The sequence below is a fragment of the Canis lupus genome, chromosome 3, assembly GCF_011100685.1.
Source record: "Canis lupus familiaris isolate Mischka breed German Shepherd chromosome 3, alternate assembly UU_Cfam_GSD_1.0, whole genome shotgun sequence".
Lineage (NCBI taxonomy): Eukaryota > Metazoa > Chordata > Mammalia > Carnivora > Canidae > Canis > Canis lupus.
In genome coordinates, this window is record NC_049224.1 from 90532932 (window position 1) to 90552746 (window position 19815).

At 44.0% G+C, this 19815-nt stretch overlaps 2 long non-coding RNA genes across 2 annotated transcripts; one reads left to right on the plus strand and one right to left on the minus strand.

Moving 5' to 3' along the window:
• Positions 1-10536: 10536 nt before the first annotated feature.
• On the minus strand, positions 10537-14201 carry LOC119870889. The gene is made up of 3 exons (XR_005356470.1): positions 14099-14201; positions 11353-11522; positions 10537-10671 (listed from the first exon to the last, which is right to left on the minus strand). It is a non-coding gene; the product is annotated as an uncharacterized LOC119870889 (long non-coding RNA).
• A 51-nt stretch (positions 14202-14252) lies between these two features.
• LOC102156292 lies at positions 14253-14976 on the plus strand. Its single transcript, XR_005356471.1, has 3 exons — positions 14253-14326; positions 14529-14704; positions 14847-14976. It is a non-coding gene; the product is annotated as an uncharacterized LOC102156292 (long non-coding RNA).
• The last annotated feature ends 4839 nt before the right edge of the window (positions 14977-19815 follow it).

The following is a 19815-nucleotide window of genomic DNA, read 5'->3' on the forward strand; positions in this document are numbered from 1 at the left end:
AATATAGCCTAGCACTGGGTCTTGCCAGAGGTAGTGAGTAGTGGATTTAATGAATAAATCATGGACTATTTTCAGTTCCATTCAATAACATATATTGCATACACTGTGCTAGGTTCTGGTGATTTACGATGGCTAGAATACCGTTCTAGATCTTGAGGTGCTTGATGGTTTCATTTAAAAATAGCTCTAAATAGATGCCATCATATTACTTTGACATTCCCCCTATTTTTTATTCTCTAGAAACAATTTTATAGGGGGCATGGTTTCCTTAAGAGTGAGGTGTCGATGATAAGATTCATAGCAGACTGAAGCTCTTTACATTTAATAATAAATCAGAGGAGAGTTCTTCGAACATGAAAAAAAATGATACATTTCAAAGTTATTGGATCGCTTTTCCCTAATATCTTAACGTACAACTCTAACTTTTAGGCATACAATATAAAGAGTCCATTACTGTGACCACTTTTTAGTTATATTACTGATATGGTCCAGATTGAATTCTGGGAGATCTGCAAATAAATATAAAAGGCACTGATGCCTCCTCATTAAGAACTAATGTCCATATTCTAAAAGATGCAGAAGCAGCAGATCGTGTACGTTGTATATTATTATGCCATATATTGAGGAAAATATATTTGAGCCTGTAGTTTAGAAATATCTTGGATAGGGCAGCCCAGGTGGCTCAGTGGTTTAGCGCTGCCTTCAGCCCAGGGCCTGATCCTGGAGACCCGGGATCGAGTCCCACATCAGGCTCCCCACATGGAGCCTGCTTCTCTCTCTGCCTGTGTCTCTCATTAATAAATAAATAAAATCTCAAAAAAAGAGAAATATCTTGGATTATTGAGTTGGTTAGTGTAATGCAATTAGAATAATTTATAATTGTAGCGGGTTTCTGTTTTTAACTTTTCAAAGTATACTTCATTATTAATCCCATCCCTATTTATATTTATATTTATATTTATATTTATATTTATAAGGGTATTTACACATGATAGAAATGCTATTTTATAAGTAGTATAAGAGTTGTTTGGGCTGACTGATGCTGATATTAATATATAAGTATAGGAAGTAGTTGAGAACCAGCGTGCTATGCTACAAAATGGCCAGCATAAAAAGAGGAAATGGGCCTGAATGCCTTGGAAGTCTACCTCAAGAGAGCACTAGACATATACAGCATCACCATCTATGACTCTGCTAGCTCTGCACGGAGCATGTGACTCCACTCTCTGCCCCTCTGCCACCAGCTTGGCCTACCCAAGGCATTCCCTTATCACTTATCAGCTAGCTTGAATAGTTAAGTGGAGAGTCATTAAGTTTCTTCTACCAAGAATTTCAGAAATTTGAAATTGAGCACTGAAAAACAAAAGTAAGAATGGGTACTTCCTGAAGAATCTAGGTGGGGACTATCAGTTAGCAGCCATATGCACAGTAGCACAGCAAAGTGCTCAAAATTTCATGGAAGCAGAAAGAACTAGAGACAACGGCGAGGTAGCCTCTGAAGGAGAGGGGAGGCAGTGGCAGACTTTGCCAGTTGATCTCCGACGTACCTATCTCCTATTTTCCCATCCTAGCACAGTGGTTTCTTACTCGAGAGGCTGATGGTGCAAAGTACTCCGTTCTTCAGCCTTCCCTCCAGCTAAAATGTGGGCCTGTGCCCCCCCAATAATGGCCCACAAACCTCAAGAAAATAGATAGGTGACATCTTGGTAGGACTTTATTCTGATCAAAAAGAGACAGAGGAAAGGAAATCGCTCCTCTAGTTCTTGGATGGTGTCAAGCAAGGATATCCTGTCTAGAACAGTAGGGACCATCTCGTGACCATGACGTGATAAGCCAAAGGACCACCGCCTGCGTACTGAAGACAGTTCGAGCGGAAGCAGTGAAAGAGCCCTGGTCTCTGGTGATTTTAAGTTCTGGTTCAATCGGGCTGTAACTGATGTATCTTTTGATTTCTTGTACGTATGATAAAGGATACCCTCGTGTTTCCAGCCGTGGAAATGTACTTGGACATATCCGAGTAGCCGTCAGCATCTGAATTCGTAGGTTGTCTTACGTCCTGATCTTTATATCTCAGGTGCATCTACCTCCATGCAGCCCAGATGAACCAAAGTTTTCAGTGATTTTCTCTTGTCTTCTCACAAAACAAGCCCCTCGCCCGTTTTCTAATTTCTTCACATGTGTTTCTACTCCTTGCAGATAGATTGGCCTTGACACAGGCTTTCGGTGATGTATTTTTGAAGTTGAGGGCTTTGACTACAATCACGACAGAGTTCAATTGTGATGCAACTGTAACCAGAACACAGGTTAGCCACGTCAGCCTTTCTGGTTATGTCCCACATGCTATTTCAAAAAGTGGTTGGAAAATAGAGATGTCATTCACTGACCAAGTATTCAATGCTATATAAGAAATGCTATAATAACCATTTTAAGAATAACTTCAATGCACACGGTGGCATCGTTTAACCTACCATAAAATTGCAGCATAATACCCAATGAAAAAGGGTTCAAGTGTTCAAAGAAGGAAATCAGAATGGAACCTGAATATATTTAATAACTATTTGAACTTTTTTGCAGGGAAGTCATTTAATACTTACCCATTTAGATCCTTTTAAAAGGAAGCGTCTCTCCCCAAAGCCTCTCTATTATGAAGCTACAGTCTCCAGATTGCCAACTCCATTGTCCATAGAGCAGAGCGTGCTTGGAAAAACCTGCCACATAAGCAAGTTCTCACAAGCCTGGGGAGAGATTAAGTACTGCTGTGTGTAGCTACTTCCAAAGATGCCTTTGCTTCTCCCGCTTCACTGCTGCTGTGAAGTCGACAATCCTGGAAATGCATTTTGAGGCAGGGAGTTTTCAAAGTGACAGGCTTAAAAAATACAATTCACCTTTTGCCCTTCCCCTCCCAGCTGCAGGATGCTAGGCCTCCTTAGAACTCAGTTTTGTGACTCTGAATATGCGCCGATATCTTAAATAAATAGGCTAATCTCTCCTGGGCCACAGGTTTCCAGTCGTAGTTTATAGTCTAAATTCCCTCCTTTTAAACGCAGATGATTAAATGGGAGTGTTTGCGATTTAAACAAAAAGAAAAACCATCTTTCATATCTCCTAGTTATATACTCTAATCTCAGTTTTCTTATGCGTTCAGAGAAATAATTAATAGCAGACTTGAACTGGCTCCAGAATTTCCTCTTACCTAAGCGGTGGCTCACTCAAACAGAGAGGAAATCAAGTGGAATAAAAAGCATGGGAAGGGAAATCTGTCTTCATTGTTTCTCAATTTCGTGGCCAGAAAGACCTGGGTAGCTGATGTTAATGGAGACAGGAGCTAAGGGTTCTCATTTCACCTCCGATACCAAGCATTTTTATGACACTGGTCACTTAGGCTCAGTTTCCTCATACGTAAAATCACTCCGTTAGCCCCCATGGTCTCTGATGACTTGAATGTCGGAGTTCTAGTCCTTGCTGAAATGTGATTCGATGGTCTTACGGGAAGGAATAGAAACTTCGGAGCCAGAAAAGCTAGGTTTGAAACCTACTTTCAAATGCCTCAGTTGTGTGTCTCTGGATATAAAGTTCTCTGCTCGTAGCCCCCATTTCCCCTCTGTCACACGGACTAGTGTGACAATTATGTTATGACGTCACATATGGAAATGTATTTATTAAGTTGCATAGTATTTTATAACAAACTTTGTATCCCAAGAGCCAGCATAATTAGTAGTCTTTAAGGAAAAAAAAAAAAAAAAGCATGTGGGATATAATTAGCTTTAAGAAAAATCATATAAAATATAATTATTAATTACCGAGAAACAAAAATCAGCCAGCTGGAAGCTGTTTGCTCAGCTTCTGTATCCAACTTGCAGCTCGAAGCTGGAATGTCTAGTTTCACTTGCTAATTCCCAATCCGCATGATGAAAGGGACATGCGCAAAGGAATCATAAACTCAGAATTGCGGCACCTCCAGCAAACAGCACAGAGCAGCCCCAGAGGAACGCACAATCTAAATAAAACTGCATGATCTTCCACATCAAGCCCCCAGCCCAGTTGTCCAACATGACGTCATGCCTCAAACCCCCTTGACAGAGAAATTAGAGAAATTCTAAAGCCATCACTGTAACGGATTGTGCTCATTTTGCCCATGTCAGCGCACCGGTGCTGCCTCCAGCCATCAGATAGCCAAAGACAACCTTGACATTCCCAGAAGCAGGTGGCTGCCCAGGTGATTTGATTTCATAGTCTTTAAAATACATAAATCATTACTTATTTATTTTTTAAATTTTTAAAATTTATTTATTTATTCATGAGATACACAGAGAGATAGAGAGAGGTAGAGACACAGGCAGAGGGAGAAGCAGGCTCCGTGCAGGGAGCCGGACGTGGGACTTGATCCTGGGTCTCCAGGATCATGCCCTGGGCTAAAGGCAGTGCTAAACCACTGAGCCACCCGAGCTGCCCTAAATTATTACTTCTAACTCGATTCCTTTCCTTCATTGGAAATAAAGGAAGACCCTCCTTCCTGTCTTCTTTAGATGATTTTTTATACCAACGTTGTAGTGGCCATCCCATCATGACGGAGCTCTGTGTGCATGGACACGAGGTCTCCACCAGGCTTTGGAGGACCGTGTCCTCGTCTCCTCTGTGTCACGAAGTACCTAGCAGGGTGCTTGGTCGTGGCTGCTGCTAAGGAAGGTTTGATGAATGGATGAATATATGAATAAATGAAATCCCTATCAGAAGTTCTTCTTTTCTCCTTTTTAACCAAAGTTTATAATGATTTTCCAAAAGAGGAAATAATCCTCCTGCAAGAGGTTTCAACTCTGAGTCTTAATCTTTTCATATTAGAGCAAGTGAACTTCGGGTACTATCCTGGGAGATGCAGTGAGTGGAACACTAGGGCCGAGGACTAAGTCAGAGATAGCAGTGAGCACCGGGAGGGTGGAGGTCCCAGAGACACTCGGCGACCTGGGTCCTCTGGGTCCCATTTGTTTTGCTGGATGACCCCGCTCGCAGGTGCATCGAGTGTGTGGCTGCAGGCCCTTCCCGGGCAGGGACAGCAGCGGTGGCTCGGTGATGAGGCCCACTAGGGGCTGGGACCGCCCGAGGGATTGTCAATGAACCACCTGATTCACAGTTGGCAGCGATGCTACAAAGTAGCTGTTTATCCCAGGAGGGACCTGAGGCCCAGCGAAGTGCCGGCGGGGGGAGGCGGGGGGAGCAGTGCAGAGTCGGGCCCTGGGGGTCGGTGGCTGGAAGCCCCAACGTGCTCGGGGCCCGGATCTGCAGGGCTGCTGCCAGGAGGCATGAGGTGGGCCTGTGCACAGCGTGGGGCTGGGGTTGGGCTGGGGCAGACGGCAGAGGCTGCAGATGGGCCTCGCAAGGAAGTCTGCATGTCCCACGCCTGGCACAGTGGCCACCTCGACTCTCTCAAGCTTGGCTGAGCCGCAGGAGGCCCGGGCTTGGAGGACTCCAGCTCTGCATGTCCTGTGGATACTGATGTCTGCTCATCTGGACGGGGCTGACACGACTTCGGCCCAGATCTGGCAGGTGTGAGGGAGCAGAGCTGGCTCCTCTGAGGTCAGCGTAACCTCCAGCATCACAGGCTTTCCGAAGCCACCAACGTGTTCTAGACGCCCTCCTTGCCCCTGTCTCCACAGCGACCCCTGCAAGTAGTGAATAAGCTGAACGGCAGTGTGATTTCTGGAGCAGCTGAGCTGCAAGTAGCTGTGAGTCCTCCCACCCCCGGGAGGCGAGGGAGGGAGGACCTAGAGCTGGGGTGAGAGGCCAGGTCCTGTGCCCCAGCTGGGTTCCCGCTGGGTAGGAGGCAGGCCCATGTCGGACGGAGCAGAGGGAGTGTGGCCGGGGCCGGGGCCAACAGATGCACCCTGAAGTCAGGGGAGGAGCAGCAGAAAAGTGGGAAGCATAGGGGCCGCCGAGCACCGCTTCCTCTGCCACCTGGTCCGTTCTGCATGCTCCTGTGAGCCACTGATTGCATCTGCGGGAGCCACTGTCCTCGGCCAATCTACAGAAGATTTCCCCCTTCCAGAGAGGTGCCCATCGGGAGGCTGCCACCGGGTCATGGACGTCCCCGCCCGCAACACGAGGCACAGCCCAGCAAGCTATGCCCAGGTTGATTGGAGAGGAGTCCAAGGACTGGGCTCCACGCGTGGGGAGGGGATATGTGGTTGGAAAGTACGGATCAGTGGGTCTCCTCAACTGGCTTTAGGGTCCAGCCAAAGACAAAAAAGAAAAAAAAGTCATGCTAAATAAATGTTATTACAGCAATCCAGGCTGACACAAGGAGCAGAAGGCATAACTATAAACGGTGGGCATTCATCTGTGAGATAATAGCTTTTTATTTTCTTTTTGCAATAAGAACACTCATCTCCTGAAATGGTTTTGGTCGAGAAATGATCAGCTCAGAGAGGTGGCTTATCTTTTAGTTACTTTCAGGCTCTTGTGCGAGGGAATACATTAAATGAGATTTGGGATTCTCTTCTGAGGAACACTTAAATCTTGTTTGTTTTATAAATACTGTGTATAGTGTTATCAGTGTTATCCTATTTGTCTCTGTCCTCCTTCATTTCTTATGCACCAACACCTGATAACCATCGATTTATTTAGCCAGAGAAATGAGACAAAATTAAAAGGCAAATTAAGTTACTCGTATTCTAAGACAGTTCCTCTACGTCATGTGAAATTAGTATATCCTGCTTTTTAAGTGCAAAAATGAGTCCAATATCATTTTAAAATACAAGAATTATCATCCAAAAAAATAAAAATTAAAAAAAAAGAATTATCATCCAACTAAACTTAAAAATAATATTATCACAACTACAGTGGTTGCTCTTACTTGTAGCAAGAGTTTCTCCCCCTCATTGGACTCAACAAGTAGGTTATGTGCCAAGTATTGCTACTCATATGGAAACGTGAGGTTTCAAACTTGAGGAATACGAGATGTAGTCGGGTCAGTAAGTTATCTATGCAAGTTAACTGCAAAATGTGCTAGGGCAGTAATAGAAGTCTGTTGAGTGCCATGGCACTAGTAGACCATGAACATTTAAAAGGCTTCAAGGGTGAGGCACCTGGTGGCTCAGTCCATTGAACCTCTGATTCTTGACTTGAGTTCAGGTCATAATCTCAGGGTATTGGGATTGAGCCTGGGGTTGGGCCCCCCACTCAGCATGAGTCTGCTTATCTCCCTCTTCTTCTTCCCCATCTTTCTCTCTCTCTCTCTCTCATAATCCTTAAAAGGCTTCAAGATAAAATATGAATTAGTCCTTGAAGGATGAGTAACCTCTGGCAGACTGGCTTACTAAGTAGGAAGAACAGCATGACTAAGATAGGCGCGGGGCAAAGTGTGTTTCTGTGGTTCAGCGAGTAGACCAGTTGGCATGAAGATAGAGCATATGCAGAGAAGCCTTCAGACAGGACTTAGGGAGTGATGAGAAGCCATCCATCGTAAGGTATTGAGCTTCCTTTAATTAACCTGTCAGCATTTGGTAAGATGGGTAAGAGAATGAAGCGTTCATAGAGGATCGCTGTTAGAAAGCTGTTGGGATAACGCACAAGGGAGGTGGTGAGTGCCGGATCCTGGGCTGAGAACACATTCCATAGATGTGACAATACCCTTAGAACTTCGGTCCCAAAGACCTGGTTGGACCAAGAGAACAGGAAGAGGTATTGACGGTTCCCAGGGTCCAAGCCTTTGTGACAGATGATAATGTTCACCGAAAGGGAGGTTGAGCAGAGGAACTACTCTGCTTGTGGGGAGGATTAGTTCAGTCCTTGATATGTGGAGTTAGAGACACAGCAGGATGATTAGGAGATGATCCGCAACCAGCTAGAAATGAGGCATGGTTGCTTGGATGAGGAACCCATGTGGAGCTGTTGACGCAGATGACATCAAAGGACATGTAGGAATGAGATTCCAGAGAAGAGTTTAGAAGAAGGTTTAAAAAAAAAAAAAAAAAAAAGGTTCAAATAGAATGTAGGGAAAGACCACGAGTAAAGGGGCCCAAAAATGAGGATTCGAGGAGGACTGAGTTTAGCAAGAAAAGGAGTAGGACAAGTGCCGGATGCCAGAGAGAGGTCAAGAACGATGAGCATGTCTGGGATTGTAACAGTATTTTATCTTCCTGAAGCAGCAATTCTGAGAAAGTGGTACGAGTGGCGCACATTTTGCAAGCGGCCCACCAGTGAGTATGACAAGGATGCCCGGAGAGTGAGAGAAAAATACATTTCCAACCATTGGAGAGGGATATTTGGAACAGGAACGTCACAGGAATGACAATGTCATTTGTCTGTGCTGAGTCTGTACAGTTCATCGTGTTATGTGACAACACTGATAAAAAAGACACAAATATTAAAATTGGATGATCCATTACACTTATCAATTAATGCGCTCACAAACCAATCTTATGAGCCTATAATAATTTCTTTGACATATGCAGATCAAAGTTTGCATGCCTTTAAATTAATTTAAAATCTCTATCAAATGTTTTCCTTAATTGGAGAACTATGTGGAAATATTTTCCTTGTAAAGCCTGCAAGGTTTTTTTATATAATTGGAATAGCAGTCCCCAGGGAATCATCTGACTTCCAAGTCTTTCATTTTGGGGGTTTGACACACTAGTTATTTACACTGAGACTTGAAATCCATCCCCATAAAGAGAACAGGCCAGATCCTTAAGAAGTTGAAAGCTCTAGGGGCACCTGGGAGGCTCAGATGGTTAAGTGTCTGTCTTCAGCTCAGGTCATAGTCTCCAGGTCCTGGGATCGAGCCCTGTGTGAGGCTCCCTGCTCCGTGGGGAGCCTGCTCCTCCCATCCCCTCTATCTCTGCCCCTTCTCATGTTCACACACACACTCTCTCTCTCTCCTTCTCTGTGCCTCTGTCTCAAATAAATAAATAAAATCTTAAAAAAAAAAAAGTTGAAAACTCCCACAGGTGATTCCTATCACCAAGAGAAACTTGAGTTCTCAGGGACCAAGTCATCTTTGGAAGGCTTGTGTATCAGAAAGCCAGGTCTAGGAAACCACAGAAACATGGGTTGAAGACTAACATTTCAGGCAAGGATGATGGGAACCTAGTCGGTGGTCTGTGCCTTCCTCCTTTCAGAGAGCTATTTGGTGACTCCAAACTTCAGGAGAAACTACTAATGAAGAGGGAAAATGGGCAGGGAAAATGCAGGTGGGTGATCGCAGCGGTGAATGACCTGGAATTCCTTATGCCGACTCCAGCAATGAGGATAACGTTTTGGCAGCACGTGTATCTCAAAGGGGAGCCAATAGCCTCATGAATATTATTATAACATGTCCATCTATAGCTTGGAATACACAAAACGAACGGGGCTCTTTGGGCAGCAAATTCTAAGTTTTATCATTATCTCAAATCAGGTAAAATAACATTTTTTATTCAACTGCCTCTTAATCAAATTGTGCTACAATGTATTTTAACTTGTATTTTTCTGTGCTTTCCTTTCTGTCCACACGGACACAATGATTTCCTCCCTCAAAATATTTTACTGTAAGAGCATGTTTATTTTTATTTTTATTATTATTATATTTTTTTACTGTTTTGGTCCCCATGCAAAATCAGATTCCTCTAGGCCATAGGTCATGCCTTCAGTTTGGAGGGGCTCATACATTTACGGAATAACCTTAATAGAACCATAGAACTATTTCCTAAAGCAATTTCTATGCACAGAAAGAGTTGTGAGTTTTTTGGGGTTTTTTTTTTTATTTTTTATTTTTTTTTTGGTTTTTGTTTTTTTTTTTTGTTCCCTCTGACTTTCACAAAAATAAAGGGCTAATATCACCAGCGGGCAAATTTTGTAAAATTACTCTCCAAAGTGCTTCAACAAAACCTGCCAACACAACTCAAGCCCAAACTTCCCCCTTCCCTGCTTTGTAGCAAAGGGCCTCCCTGGGACAGGCTGCCAGTCATGCAGACGAGAGCCAAATTGTTTAGTGGATTTGGGAAGTGGACAGATGTTCTCCTGGGATGATGGAGACAGGCACCGCCACATACATTTTCACTTGACGTGTTAACCAATATTCTTAGCCAATTATTCAGAGGCGACCAGCAGTTAATGCATGCAAAGGCAGGAGCTAGAATCATCACTCATGGCTCCCACTCAGCCCCAAACTCCTGCCAAAGTGCTAAATTCCTCTCTCGCTCTGAAAGACACGGAGTTCATTTTGTGTGCCCTTGGATGTGCTTCTTGAGGATTATATTAGAACATCGAAAGCTGATTATGAAATGGTCATTGTGGATGAATAAATAAAGGAAAATAAAACAAACGCTGAGGATCTATGCCTCCAAATACTGAACCGTAAAGAATGGGTTTTACATATGAGAATACATTTGGGGTCTCAAATTACCCCGAGGCTTTGGAATAGTGCAATAAAAGCAAGAGCAGCTGGACCACACCAGTGATATACTGTGATAACTGCTATTAAGCTCATTTGCAAAAGAAATATGATGTAAGAAGATCTATCATTTTTAATGGAAAATAGAAAAAAAATGAAAAGATGATGCAGTCCATTTTGTTCAGAGAGATGACAGCAAAAGAAAGTCAACGACAAGAACCCTCACCGCCAAGCATCCACATGCACAAGGCCATGTTCTCTGCCATGGCCTGGGGCTCCACGCAATCCAGACTGGGACCTGGGACCTGAAAAATGAGAAAATAGAGGGATACAAACCTTGCTTTTAAGAAGATTGCAACCTAAGCATCATTTTAAACTTAGCTTTTTATATTTAAAAAAGTGGTTTTTTTTTTAAATTTTGGGGGGAAATTGTGCTACATTCAAAATAGACAATAGCCATTTCTATAATTGCTTTTTTTAGGCAAATGCATCCATGCGGCAGATATATAGGATCATATCTGTTAGCGGCTGGTCAGTAAAACAGAAAGGTTGTGATTTTTTATTCCAAAACAAATATTAAAATTGGATGATCAATTACACTTATCAATGAATGCGCTCACAAACCAATCTTATGAGCCTATGATAATTTCTTTGATATATGCAGATCAAAGTTTGTATGCCTTTAAATTAATTTAAAATCTCTATCAAATGGGGGTAATTGATCAAGTGATGATGACAAACCAGACGAAGGACTAGCCACCCAGAGACTGACAATTGCAGGAAGCGGCTACCATGCTCAGGGAAGGAGGACCCGGGGACATGGTGCCACTAGGAGCTGAGGACACCCTCTGGGAGCTGAATCCCTGTGAACAGAACCATGGAAGCTGTGACCACGGAAAGAGGAGCTGAGAAGAGCGAGAGCTGAAACCACCAAGGAGACACAGACACTCATTGAAACCGTAGGCAGGAGAAGGGGGGAGAAATACCTCGCTTCCCCCTTCCTCGCCTCTCAAGTCTCCTGCATTGCTTCCCACTGGCGAACCCCACTGGGAACTAGCCAGCAGGGAAGGGACCCGGATGGAGAAGTGTACACGGAAGGCCTCTTCCAGCGGAGAGCAGAGGTGGATACCGCGCTAAACACTGCCTGTACGTGCATCTGCAAATGCAAAGATGCAAAGATGAGGGAGGGAAGTGAGAGCAACTTGCAAAAAGACCAGCCCTGGTTGCAAAGGCCAGCCCTGCTATCCACCCAAAGCCTGTGCCCCAAATGACTGCACCCGCCTACCGCAGTTGTCCCTGAAGACATTTGGATCTCTCTCTAATCTACTGTCTATGCTGCAGAGAGTGTGACCTCCTCAAATCTGCTCCCCCCACCCCCAAATCATGAGGCCCTCTGGTTCCTTTGAAAGTCTTCACTGCCTTCCACGGCTCTTGGGAGAAAGGCGAAATCCTTGTTGTGACCCACAGGGTCCTTCAGGAAGTCCAGGGCTACCTCTCCAGGCTCATCTCGCTCGGCGGCCCCTTCCTGGCTGAACCACAGTGGCTCTGGTTTTCTTGACGTGTTTTCACTGGTTCGTTCACTCATTCCTCGAGAATTTATCAAGGGGCTACTTTCGGCCGGGCCTTTTCCCTCAGTCCAGGGAAAGAGTAGTTCATAAAACAGATGCAGAATATACTTACCTGATGTATGGGTTTTGTTTCTTTATTTGATTTTTTTTTAGTGTATGAGTGTGGAAGGACGACACTAAGTAAGACACAAATATCGATTATTTAAGGTAGTTAACAGTGTTGTGAAGAATGCTTTCATGTGCGACAACATCAGGAAGTCCTTTATAACCATGTGACATTTGGGCAGACACCTAGAGGAGGTAAGGGGTACCTCCCTTGCGATGGCCGAATGTGCCGCATATAGATGAAGAGCTTACCAGGCAGAGGAAAGAGCAAGTGCAAAGTCCTGGAGGAATAAGTACAACATTCTAGAACTTTCCACATCACTACTTCAGAAGAGGATTTCACACTTTCCTCTCATCCTGTATTGATCTGATCCTTCGATCCTGTCTTGGTGAGATAAAATTCCCTGCATAATTTCAAATGTAAATTGTATGTTTATTGGTCTGATAGGTTGATGAGCAGTTACCTCAGCTACTTGACTGCATGCTCTCTGAGGGCAGTGACTGGATTTCTCTTAGGAAATAGGTTTGCGAACTAGGGGTGGTGGAAGGGGAGGTGGGCGGGGGGTGGGGGTGACGGTGACGGGCACTGAGGGGGCCACTTGATGGGATGAGCACTGGGTGTTATTCTATATGTTGACAAATTGAGCACCAATAAAAAATAAATTTATAAAGCAAACAAACAAACAAAAAAAGGAAATAGGTTTGCTGCATAAAAGAGACACTTCAAATACAGGGACTGCAAAAAAGACCAAAGCATATTTCTCTGGCATGTAACTGTTAGGATGAGTCTGGAAGCTCCGTGATGTCAAGAACCCAGAGTCTCTATTTTATTTCCCTGGGGGTCCCCGCAGTATTTCTGTCCTGGCCAAGATCATGTTTATCAGTGTATTTGCAATCCAGGCACTCGACGAGGGGACGATGAGCAGGAACAGGAGAAGGACAACAAGCCTTCTCTTCTGTAGTGAGAACCCAGAAGTCACCTGAGTCACCTCCCCTCCTATTCCATTAGGCAAACCTCATCACATGACCACGCTAAGCTTGAAGGAGCGCTGGCCTAATGAAAATGCTGTTTCCATGAAAGCAGGAAGGAACAGACAGCGAGACACCTGGCAGTATCTACGGTACCGAGCAAGAGAAGGAACTCAGGGGCCTAGAGATACATGTGAGGGGCAGTCGGTGTGCTCGGAGAGAGCCGAAACGAGTGACTGAGTCCAGAACATTGTCGGTCTTGACCAGAAGCATGTGGGCTTGTGGTTGGATGGTAGCAAAGAACCCAACAAGCAACAACATCAATCGGAATCCTACAAGACATCTAACGGGAAAGCAATAAGTGCTTGTCGGGTACCTACTCTGCTGTCCAGGCACAGCTTAGGTTGGTGGAAGGGGGCATAGGCCAAGTTCACACAACAGGGCCGAGAGTGGAACCACTTTGGCACTGAAACCACATTTCCTTAGGAAAGCAGCCCAGAACAGCTGCAGGCCAGCAAATCAATGATCAATACGTCCTTCCTGTGCTGCGGACGGGCTGCTGCTTTTTCACTGATAGCAGATGGAAGAATCGTTCCCCTGTTTAGCGGTCGGGCTGCACGGATGACACTGGCTTTGCTGTGAAGCACCACAGTCCGGTGAGAACCATAGAACAGACCCAAAACCAACTACAGATCCGATCACCTACTAGGCCTGCCCGAGGACGTGCACCTGTAGAGCCGGATGGCAAGGACGGTCCACTCCAGGGCATGTAGGCACATTTTTGCTGTAAGAGGCCCAACAGCGATGATTTTAGCCTCTGTGGGCCCTGGGACCTCTGCTTTGATTATCAGCTCTGCTGCTGGAGCCCCGAAGCAGCCAGAGACAACATGTGAATGAATGCTCTGGGCTGCTTCCCAATAAAACTTTATTTACAAAAGCAGGTGGCCTCTGGTCTTAGCCCAGGAACCCTGGTTGGCTAAGGCCAGGGTTAAATTGTTGTTTTAATCTGTTTTCCTGGAAGGAAGGAGGAAGCACGTTTTCATTTTTACTTCTCAGAAGTTACATGAGCCCCTGAGGCTGCCCTCCTTACCGGGGACCCTCATTCCACAGCACGGGGTGAGCTCTATTGCTACGTGCGCAGCATGAACAGCTCATGAAGGCCAGCGGGGGAAGGGATGGCCGGAGGTGGCACCATTGTCAAGTGAGGACTTCAGCTACATCATAAAGGATGCTATTTAGTTAGAATCACCGAGAGCTCCATGCAGGTTGTGCCATTCCATCCTCCAACACGTCTATGTACTTCCGTAGCCACGGAAAGGTGAGAAACTAAGGGTCCCAGAGTGAGCAATGAGTGGAGCCAAACCAAGATTTCACCCCAGATGCCTCCCATTTGTTATGCTGTTAAGCCTTCTGGATTTGAACGGCTTGGGGAAGTTGGGACTTAAATTTATTGCCTTTCGATATCAGGAGCTCTACCCCTCTCTCATCAATCCCTCTCATTACCATGCGGGTCATTTCAGGGATGTTGCCCTTACTTCGCATCATGTGCTCATGAAGTTAATAAGGAAGTAAAAGATTTCAAGAATCTTGTTAGCATCGTGCTGGGGGATACCAGCGGGTCTTGGAAAAGAAGAAGCCTTTGCTTTCTACAGTGTCGTGATGCAGGATGCCTGCAACAACTCCAAGTCTGAACTAGGTCAAACTCATATCTATTTATTCCATATTTAAATTACTTTCCGAAATACAAGTTCCATGATTTCAAATATTTACCACCAGGCAGAAACAAATTAACTTTTTTTTTTTCTCCTTTCTATTATCCTCCTCTCTCTGAACAACAGCAGCGGCTCACCAAGACGTTAAAGGATCTCCATGGCTGTACCCATCGCATGAAAGACCCGTGCAGAACAGCAGATTTTAATTAGAATTGGGAAAGAGCATTTCTGTTTAAGTAAAATGAAAACACAGGTGGTTAAGTGAGTTCACTCTGAGTCTAAACCCCAAAACACTATTTAAAGAGTAAAGTGGCTAAAGGATTTTGTTTTTCTGGTCAGCTTTACCCCAGGTAGAAACAATAGTCCTACCACTGCTGTCAGCATGGGGTGATCATGCGCATCTGGCTCCAGGCCAGCCATTCTATGCTTTCATATTCTCTAACTGGAGAAAAAGGTTCTCCAGCAAAATGTCAAGGAGTCTTCGAGTGTAATATCACTCATGCCTTATTTTTTCCCTTAGCTATCTTAAATTTTTGTTAGAATCATGATGTTCTGGGGCGCCTGCCTCCTGCAGCCTTCCCCTGCTCCCGACCACCGCCACCACTGGGGGACGTCCTTCTCCTTTGGGGTACCTTTTATTGTAGTCTATTTCATCAGCTTATGTTTGGTGTTGTTTTTTTTTTTTTTTTTTCTTTCTTATTTTCTATCAACAACCAAATCAATGGGTATCTTTGGAGCATGCATCTGGCTAGGAAATCGTACCAAACTCAAACCAGTGACGGATTTGCTGACAATTACTCATCAGTGTCATCCCTGAAGATCTAATTTGGTCTCATCTGGAATGCCGTTTGGACAACGAATTCATAATGAGTGACAATCGAGGCTGAAGTGACATTCTGTTCATCGAGATGAAATCAAGGCCTGGTGTTTGTCGATGGCAGGCACCAATTAAGAGTCACGGAGACTTCAGAGCAGGGAGGTTCGGGGTCAGAGTCTAACTTAGCCGCTTTCCAGTTGTTGGAAATTACAAAAGTCACTTGAGCTTCCTCCCCTGTAGAATGGGAGTGATGATACGGTGTGGGAGTCGGAGAAGGACTCTGAGGACTACAGTGGAAGGTAACATACAGGAGGCGTTTAAAACACACCTGGGCGTGTTGTTCACGCTACCGTAGCGTCTTCTATTATTACTGGGTTGGTATGAGCCAAAGGTTGAGAGCCTGTGCCGTAGTAAGTACTTAACACACATTATCTCATTTACTCTCCAGTCAACTCTGGAGAGTCGTGTATTTGAGAAAAAAACATCTCAGAGATTTACAGCTCCACGTTTTAACTGTGGTAAAATGGAGAAGCCTGTCTGAAGGCTCCTAAATCCATAATACAATAGCAGAATGAAAAGATTTAAGGCTATTTTTTTTCTCATTGAATACATGTAAATAAGGTAGGATGTCTTCCGAAGCACATACATCTACAAACACTGTGATATATATTTGCATATAGACACACTTTCTAAGCACAATAAATGTTCCCAAAAATGCTTATATTGAAATACACCATCTCCTTTAAGATCATCAAGAATATTTTATACTTTAAGACAGATAGTGAGTTGGGTTAGAAGCACATTTCACGGGCGTTGATCTTGCAGCGAGCACCTTCTCATTATTCTTGCCCATTTATATGACTATTTGGGGAAATTAAAGGTGTGGTTGTTTTAACGATGCTTTTGTTTCCTTGGAATTATCTCTAATATTTCTCAGAATACTCACCCTTAAATTAAATGTATGGCGTATTATAGAGGTTGTTTGGGCTTCTTTGTGGCATTTTTATCTCACTTAACTTCCTTTCCAGGTTATTGATTTCTTAGTGCATTTCACTGCATCATCACTAGCTTCTACATGGCACTATTATAGGATATTTTAAAAAGATTGTAAATTATCATAACAGTAAATAACGTAAGCATAGGAACCTGAGTCATCAAAGCACTTGCAGACATTCCAGTACAGCTATATCACCCTATGGGCCAAATAAGACCAATAAGGGTAATTGGCATTTCTCTTTAATGTGTAAATGGCATTTCATTGTCACAATATTAAGGTATAATATATTATTTGCTTGGTTTGTAAGCTTATAAATTTTGTGATTCTTGATAAATTTCGAATATTTGGAGAACATCACACAATTTCAAAATGGTCAAATAAAATTGTATCTTTACATCACATTAGAAGATAATATCTCAATTCCATATAAACGATTCTATACCATTTATGAGTGGAGCAAAGAGCTTAGTCTTTGCTGTTTTCCATATCCCTTTTGAGTTAGTCCCACGGTTCTTCTGCTGTGCTACTCATTGCATTGGTTTCATCTGAGCATCGTGACATTTAGGACAAAATATCCTGTTTAGGGCAAGGCATTTAGTACTTCCGGGCAAAAATACCAGTAACCCCAGACATTGGGATGACCAAAATGCCTCTCCCCATTTCATAAAGCCTGGTAGGGAGTTAAAATCACTAGATGCCAAAAAGTCTACTTTCCCTGCCAGCCCATTGACCACCCTCTACATATCCTGCTTTCTGATAACATGCCCACCCTGGTCTACTCTGCCTTTCAACATGATGAGGGCAGAAGAAGGTGAAGTGACAGGAAGCAAAGTAATTGTCTAAGGGGTGAATCCTGGGACCTGGGAGAAAAAATCAGAGAGGAACTTGGAGGACAGATCAAAACACATGAACAATAATAGATACCAAAATTAGTAATAACTTAAACATTTCCTGAGTACCAGGCATTACATCAAGTGTCTTTTATGGATTATTTTATGCCTCTATCCACACAACAAACCCATGTGGTGAATACAAGTCATGCCCTAATTCTATAGATCAGGGAATGACTTTAGAGTGTTTGGGTAGGTTAGTTATTGTTCAGTTTTGTTAATCTAGGAGAGAAGATACAAAGATAAGAAGGAAGGAAATGCATTTCAGGACAAAAGAGAAAGAAAGGCCTTGCCCTTCAAAGATTCACACAGTGTGGGATGTCAGAATATAATGATAAGTTGATTTTAAGCCTCAAGAAGTGAAGAGCACTAAAAGTTTATTTAAATTTCTTAAGTATTTTCAAAAGGGATGTGCAAGAGGTCAACCAAGAAGTGGGAAAGCCAGGCTGGAGAATGCTATTCTTACAGCAATAGAGAGCGACTCGGAACAATTTTTCTTAGAAAGCAAAACCCAGGGCGCTGGGGTGGCTCAGTGTGAGCTCCTGCCTTCGGCTCAGGGCGTGATCCTGGGGTCCTGGGATCGAGTCCTGAATCGGGCTCCCTGCATGGAGCCTGTGTCTCGGTCTCTGTCTCTGTCTCTCTCTCTCTGTGTCTCTCATTAATAAATAAAATCTCTAAAAAAAAAAAAAAAAAAAAGCAAAACCCGCTTGATCAGGTCTATAGTTAAGCCATCTAATAAATAGCCAAATGACAAACTTTATACTCAAAATATTTCTCAAATAGCCAGAAAATGAGTGAAAACAAACACATGGAGACATAATGAATGCAGACTCCTTCTTCTTCCCTCAGAAATTCAAATATGTGGACATAGGATGATAAAGTCCTTATTCAAAAACAGAACATGAAATCACAGTTTTGGGGATTTGAGTGTAGTCTGGTTGCTAAAAAAGGCAGCTTCGGCTACATTAAAATATCCAGATTACAGGAAGCCACATTTTTATTACACTCTGCTATAGATCACATAAAACAACCACAGTGGTAAAATGCTTGTGAGATTTTGGATCCCTACTGAGCAGGGCATGGGATCCATGCTGGCAGCTACATGTATGCAGTGATGTTTTAAACCACAGCTGCCTCATCTCACAGGCAGCGTATATGCTGCTCCTCCCTGATTACAGTCCATCAGTCACCCTGTGAGCTATCACAGCCCTAAAGCCACAAGTTCTCAGCTTCTTGGAAGTCGTCTCGCAGCACTTGCAGTGGCCACTGCAGACAGACTGGGCTTGTCATAAGAGGTGTTGCATTTTCACGTCTGGGATCTGTAGGTCAAACAGTGTAAGCATTTTATGGATTATAATTTGGGTTAGAGATGTGTCTTGGATGATTCAATGATAATTATCGGGATGGTTGGTAGTTAAAATTTTCTTTCAGACGTAATGCATAAACGTAAGCAGAAATCTAGCTTTTCTACAAAAACAGTATTACAAGCAGTAGTCCCAGTCTCATCGTGACTTAAAAACCACTGTGAGAAAAGAATTAAGGACATCAACTAAAGTAAGAGTTGAAGAGATGCGTAACTACATGGGGAAAACATCACTAAGGCCAATATCAGAAGTGAACAGACATGTGCACGCACACAGACACACATGCACAGGCCCGTGTGTGCGTGTCCGTATGTTTGTCTATGGGGGGAGTGTGCTCCCCCTGGATCCCTGCGGTGACATGACCTCTTACGGTTTCCCACGAACTACTCTTCCCATAAATCCCTTCTCTGGTTCCAGTGAGGCTTGGCTACGAGACAGATTTGCATGGGGTTTGAAAAGAGATACAGGAAGAGTGGGTTTCACCCTTGGAAGGCAGGCGCAGGGTGCTCCGCCCACTAGCTCCTTGCACACATCTCTGCTGCCCAGCCCGATCAGCTGGTTGGTGGGGCCGCCCCCAAACCCACAGCCTTTTCCATTCCCACAGTTTGCCCTTCAATTTCTCCAGATCCTGGAACAGGTGTATGATCAGCTCCATGGCACAGGTCACATATTCCCCATAAGGTTACCTGTCCCATAGAGGTTGGAGATGGGGAGAGACAGATGTCAGCTCCTGTTGGTCCTCCTGGGTTTCTGCCGGTCTTTGATCTCCTCTACTTGAGCTCTTCTTTCATGCCAACCTATGGATTACCCCCTCCTACCCAATACCAAACGCAGTGGCAATGGCCTTGCATAGACGTTTAACAAGCGCCCACAACTGTATACGGTCTAGTTAGTCCCTAAACGAGTCCTGTATTCCTTATCACTCATAGTGATTCTGCTTGTCTGATTGAAAGCTGGCTGATTCCAGCTAAACTATTAAAGATGGGATTACATCGTATGTTGGTTTGGGTTTAAATACAAACTTTGC